The following is a 6,875-nucleotide window of genomic DNA, read 5'->3' on the forward strand; positions in this document are numbered from 1 at the left end:
TGGCAGATTTGGTGTCTGGTAAGGGCTGTCTCCTGGTTCGTAAACGGCACCTTTTCACTGCGCCCTCACGTGGCAGAAGGGGCAAGGAGCTCCCTTGGGCCTCATTAATATGGCCCTAATCTCATCATGAGGGCTCTGCCCTTATGACCTACTCACCTCCGAAAGGCCCCACCTCCTAATACCATCACCTTGGGGGTTAAGATTTTAACATAACAATTTTGGGGTGACACAAAGATTCAGACAATAACACCTTTTTAAAGTTAACGTGAGTCTTTTCACATATTTGTAAAGTTTACTTGTACATATACTAGCATGTTCCAAGAACAACCTATATTTCTAGAAACAACATAAAATCCCTGTGGAAGGAATACAGATCTGCAGACAATTGAGAAGTTCATTGAAAAGATAACAAAATTTCCTTGATTGAATTTTTCTTTCATAATTTTAAATTCTCGTATTTTAGAATTTGAGGTTTGTAAACATCTTGAGATATGTATGGTAAGTATATATTGGTATGAAATGTTCCTGTTAATGTTAGAACAGGAATGGTTTGCTCTGAAGATCTTCATTTTGTCTTTGAAAGTATAAATATGGATTTTTAGGTAATTACAAGGACTATGAAGAAACAAAACTCTTTCGAGATATGAATTACAGGCCAAAAATTAAGGTAATTATTTAACAGATATTTAAAAACACCCATTATATGTCAGGAATTGTGTTAGGCTCTGTTAATTAAATGAAAGATATTTAAATCTTACCTCTGCCAGATAATTTCTGTTAGAGTTGTTTACATTTTCAGAATAACATAACCATCCTGATTTGACATATTTTGAAGTTTAATGTTAGTATAGCATACTAGGAGAGGATATGGGCAAAATATTGACTACAGAACTTGATGCTGAGAAATGTGTTGGAAATGCAACTTAAATTGAACTGCTTTTCATTATAAAATAGATGTTCAGTTAAGAAAATTTAGAAAACAGGAAAAAAAGATGTTCTATTTACAGTCCACCTTGATATTTCTATGTATTCTGTTTCTTTTTCTGTACATAGGTTTTTTGAAAACTCAATTGTTTTTGTTCTCACCTTAAAAGCCCAGATGGTGTTTTCTTTTTTCCAGCTGTTATTAATGTAACATTTTTCTAAATTCCTGTTTCTCCTGTACTTCAGTTGTGCTTTCCATCATCCCCTGCTCCCCCTACCCATCCTCTTCAATATAAAGACACTGACATCTGTAGGGAGAAGCACCTTATTCAAGGCCATACAGCAGCTATGTGCACAGCCAGAATGAGAGCCACATTTCCTTGCTTCTGGGAAAATTTACCCCTCTATACCATGATGCCTTGCTCCTTTACTTAGTAATAGCTAAGTTTGGGGAAAATGCTAAGGTCCATTTTTTAATGAATGAACGCTCTGCCTTTATATATTTGCTATTCACAGCCTTAAACTTCAGTGATGTCTTTAAAGATCTTAAACCATTTTTTGAAGGTTTGCCTTCATTGGTTCTAATCCCATACTCTTGTGATAGTCATGGCTATGACAATGTGGTGCCAATGTGGGATGGGGTTGCCTCTGAAGACACTCCTGAGTGCTAGGGCAGCACCCATCACAGCTGGTGTTGGGTTCAACTACACAAACTCCCATGACACGGAAAGGCCTCCTCTGTTACCAGTTTGCTCTGAAGGACATTGGACAGTCAAGACAGCATGCCAGAGGGTGGCTTTAGGCAGAGTTCTATGGGAATTATCTTCGCTGTCCCCACAGACTGCACAAAAGGACACAGGAGTTACCTTGGCTTTAGAAGCCATAAGGGACCACCCTCTTTTTTTTGAGACGGAGTCTCGCTCTTACCCACAGGCTGGAGTGCAGTGGCGCGATCTCGGCTCACTGCAGGCTCCGCCCCCCGGGGTTCCCGCCATTCTCCTGCCTCAGCCTCCCGCGTAGCTGGGACTACAGGCGCCCACCACCTCCCTCGGCTAAGTTTTTGTATTTTTAGTAGAGACGGGGTTTCACCGTGTTAGCCAGGATGGTCTCGATCTCCTCACCTCGTGATCTGCCCGCCTCGGCCTCCCAAAGTGCTGGGATTACAGGCGTGAGCCACCGCGCCCGGCCGACCACCCTCTTTTTAACCGTTCCCTGTGCATGTAGCATCCTTGGGTTCTGGCTAGGGACAAAGCCCAGGAACAAGTTGTACACTGCGCTCTTGGAGCCCGAGCTGTGACTCTTAGCAGGTGTTTACATTCATTTGCAGCCCTCCTAGCTTGCACACAGGATACTTCGCTGAGCGTTTTACCAGAAGCAGTCTCTTGTCAGACAGCTGGTGGTCTACCTTCATCAGGTTTCCAGGGGAACCAAGCTAGAAAGCTATCCAACGTCAGTGCCAAATCTTAAAAGAAAGGGATTTGAAACACCTCACTCATAACCTGTTGAATCTTGCATAATCATGGCCCAGTTTTTGTCATTGGCCTGCTTCCCTTTTCAGTTCCTTTTGTAAGGCCTCTTAGCTAATAACTGTGGAAAATGTAGTAATATTGTCTGCAGTAAATTTTAAGGGTCAGATGGAAACATTTCTGTCTGGGTTAGGTGAAACACAATCAGCCAGGAGGTCCAAGTAGTTAATCTCCAAAGTTCCTTAATAAATGGATCTGAAAACGTTTTTCTCAACTCAAAACCAAGTGATGTGACGAATTTAGTGAACCTATGAAGTCATTGCAGAGTGCAAGCTTTTAAGGCTTGTAGCCCAAACTAGGCAATAACTAAAATTTTCATTTTCACACTTTTTATTTTGAAATTTTGTAACTATGACCACTGTCATCGTTAGGCCTGCTAATTAACCATATTTCCTATATATTCATACTCCTTTCTGTACTCAGGGAGAACTGCTTGTATGACCAGTTGTGAGAAGGTACCAGTTTGAGATTGGAAGTGTCCAAGGCTGGAGAAATTGATTCACGTATTATGTGCACAGAGTTCCTTTTCTTGTTTGGTTAGGAGAAGATGGCCCAGGATCTCATCTACACATGAAAATTCATATGGATTATGCCCTAAAGTTTAACTAGAGAATATACTTGTGTTTGTGTTCCTCTCCTGTCTGATGTCAGATTTAGTTGTATTCACGTCAAAAAGGATAGACCTGGTGTGCACGGTATTTTTGAGCAGTTTCTTTATAAAGGATCATGCCTCTTGATTATGGTTTTCAAATAATTTTATGTGTTAGTTGATTATGTGACAACTCTATTTGCCTTCTGTGGATATTTGATATACAAGTAGGCAATGACCAAATAGGATTTTTTTTTCCAGATTTTCCAAGTACACCCATCTTAGACTGAATCAGTTTACTTTCCCTAGATCAAAGCTGTGGATTCTAGAGTAAAAGTAAAAAATTTAAAGGTAAAAGGTCAGTGGATAACATCTCTTGCATTTGTCTATTTTTGCTTGTATTGCCTGTGCTTTTAGGGTCATATCCCAAAAAATCATTGCCCAGATGAATGTTACCAAGTTTTTTCCCTATGTTTTCTTCCAGTAGTTTTTACAGGTTCAGGCCTTATGATTAAGTCTAATCCATTTTGAGTTGATTATCATATATGGAATGAGATAGGGGTCCAATATCAGTCTTCTGTATGTGAATATCTTTACTGATGCCATTACATATTAGCTGTAATGTGTAGATTTACTTCTAGGCTCTCTGTTCCATTGGTCTATGTGTCTGTTTTACACCAGTACCATGATGTTCTGATTACTATAGCTTTCTAGTTGATTTTGAAATCAGAGAGTGTGATTTTATGAATTTTAGGATTGTTTTCAATTTCTGTGCAAAATGTCATTGGAATTTTGATAGGGATTGTATTGATTCTGTGGATTGCTTTGGGAAGTATGAACAGTTTGACAGTTTTAATTATTCAGTCCATGCACATGGGGTATCTATCCATTTATTTGTGTCTTCTTCAATTTCTTTCATTGGTATTTTACAGTTTTCAGTGTATAGACTTTTACTTTCTTGGTTCAGTTTATTTCCGAGTACTTTTTGGCTATTGTAAATGTTATTGTTTTCTTGATATCTTTTTCAGATAGTTCATTGTTAGCATATAGAAATAGTACTGATTTTTGTATGTTGACTTTGTATCCTGCAACTTTCCTGAACTTATTTATTAGTTCTAACAGTTTTTGGTGGGATCTTTACAGTTTCAGTATGTAAGATCATGTCATCTGCAAACAGAGACAGTTTAACTTCTGATTTGGATGCCTTTTATTTCTTTTACTTTACTAATTGCTTTATCTAGCACGTCTGCCACATTGTTTGTGTCTTCTCTGATTTCTTTCACTCCCTTGGTTAAATGTATTCCTAGGTATTTAAATTTTCATTGGTGTTAGATTTTTAACTAATTTTCAACTTTACTATAACAACTGGTTGCAATACCAGAGTAAAATGGCAATGCTGGCTTTGTGTGTGTGTGTGTGTGTGTGTGTGTGTCACACTGAGACACTGATACCAGTGATGCATTAAGAAGTGTGGTGCACAGACGTCACCACTATGCAATATATTTATGTAACAAACCTGCACATGTACCCTCTGAGCCTTTAAAAAGAGAAAGAAAAAGTGGACTGTAGTTGCCTTTTTCTTCTCCACTTGGTCCTCAGCCACCAGATCCCAAACTGATTCTGGGAGAAATCCAGGTAATTAGCAACTATAGAGAAATCTGATTACTCATACTAATGACCAAGGAAAGGGTCATTACCCTGGTTATCTGAGAGATGACCATGGTCTAGGACTTTCTCTTTTAACTTTTCTGGCTAGAGTTTGTGCAGGACAGATGATAGAGGAAGAAGGTCCAGAGAAAATAAATTTTATCCTAGGGAAGGAGTGGACAAGTCCCAAAACAAAGATGACTCTGGAAGACAAAAGGCAAGCAGAGATGGGAATCTGGCCCTGAAAATAGATAGAGGCAGGAAAGCTGGAAACTAAGGACTGATCCCTTCTTCTCTGGTCCCTACCACACCCTCCTCCTTATGTATCCAATGGCCCATCTCTCTACCCCAACCCCTAACCTCCACCTGTCCCATTTCTCCTTGGTGAAAAGTTAGTTACATCAGGAATGTTTGAAAGTAGATGGGGCTCAGATTGGTTCTGGGAGAAATCTAGTAACCGTAGGGAAAATGGATTACTGATTCTAATGACCAAGGAAAGGATCATTTAAAAAGCTGATAATAAGAATACAGCTTCAAAGCGTTTGTTTTTTTTTTTTTTAAGGGGGAGGAATATGATCAGAGTACTGGGCAGCTCAAACTTTTCATGCATGACTACATATGTGATGAGACAAAATTATTTAGATTATTACTGAATAATGGCAAATAGATACCAGTATTTTAGTACTTAAAAGCGGCAGGGTATACTGAAATACTGAACACTGCTTATGGCAATTATCAACCATATTAAATATTATACACATGATTTAATGTGACTTTTATTAACCTGCCCCCTTCAGGGAAGTCTCCTTCCAACCCCAGAAAATGTTTCTACAGAATTATAATTAGTATATGTAAAGTATTTCAGAGCGACATACATTTTAGAAAATGTTTTCAAAACTTCAAATGAGATGGCAATTGGATATTTTGGAAAATCAAGCAATCTTTGGTCTTCTATTAAAGTGTAAATATCTGTTGCGAGCTTTCATTCTGTTGTGGGTTCCAAAGTGCCAGGTCACCTGAGAATTTGTGGTAGAAGTTCAAGTTGCTGTTTTCTTAAGGTAATTTTTCTTTTTCCTTTCATATATTTATTTGCATTGGTAAAGACTACCATTTATGACAAAGATGAAACCTTCGTGAACATGTATCTGATGAATAACATTACGTGAAAACGTATAAAGTGTTAGAAATGCAAGGAAAATGGACAGAAACATTAATAGGAGTCCTAATATATTAATCACAGTCATTTACAGGTTAATTAGGCAAGACTGCTAGTAATGCTAATTTAATAAATGTTGGCACCTACAAACCCAATTCTCAAAAATCATTTACAAAAAGTGAGCACATATTAAGCTAATGAAGAAAATGTCAAATTTCCAAAAGTGCAAATCATCTGGGCCACATTTTCTGACCGTAATGCAGATAAAATTGGAATGAATAATGGTTTAAATGAGAAAAATATGAAACATTTCAAAATTAAGCACTATGTTAACTTTCAGGTCAAAATTACAATTACAAAATTAGAATTTGATGCAATGAGAACACTAATAACCTTAAGAACAGGGGATTCAGATTAAAATATAAGCCTTTGTTGCTAAACTCAAAAGAATAAAAAACAAATCAAGTAACCAACACTAACTTTTGCTTCCTTCATCATTAAAAGTAAGGATAATCTGTCTCTTAGGATAATACTATGTGTCTCCTGTCTTAACTCTGTCAGCATTTATGTGAATCCTTCCAATAGCTTGGCATTATTTCCTTTGGTGATCTTGTCTCTCCACTCCTTAGTCACTTATTCCCATGGTCACACCTGAGACCTTGTCATTACCAACCACTGCTGCTCCTTCCTAATTTCAGCCTCAAGCCATTCTGTTCCCTGACCACCACCGCCTACCTTTTCAGGTTTTCGCTGCCCTGACTTCTCTTCTTTTGTATTTCATTCTTTGTACATGTTGTCAATGTTCTTGTCATCCAGCTTTGCTATACTGACTTAGCTGAGTCACTGTCTTGGTTCAGACCAACTCTGCCAATTCCCGGGCAGCTTAATGTAACTAAAAAAAGGTCACCACTGCAAGTCTCAAGAGGGCAGTGATGCTGTGCAGTGATCCATTCATTCCCCTTGCAAGACAATTTCATACCCTCTCTGCTGGTCTCAAACCCTGACGCTCCCTCTCTGGTTGTTGCTCACAGCT

The sequence above is a fragment of the Symphalangus syndactylus genome, chromosome X (assembly GCF_028878055.3).
Source record: "Symphalangus syndactylus isolate Jambi chromosome X, NHGRI_mSymSyn1-v2.1_pri, whole genome shotgun sequence".
Lineage (NCBI taxonomy): Eukaryota > Metazoa > Chordata > Mammalia > Primates > Hylobatidae > Symphalangus > Symphalangus syndactylus.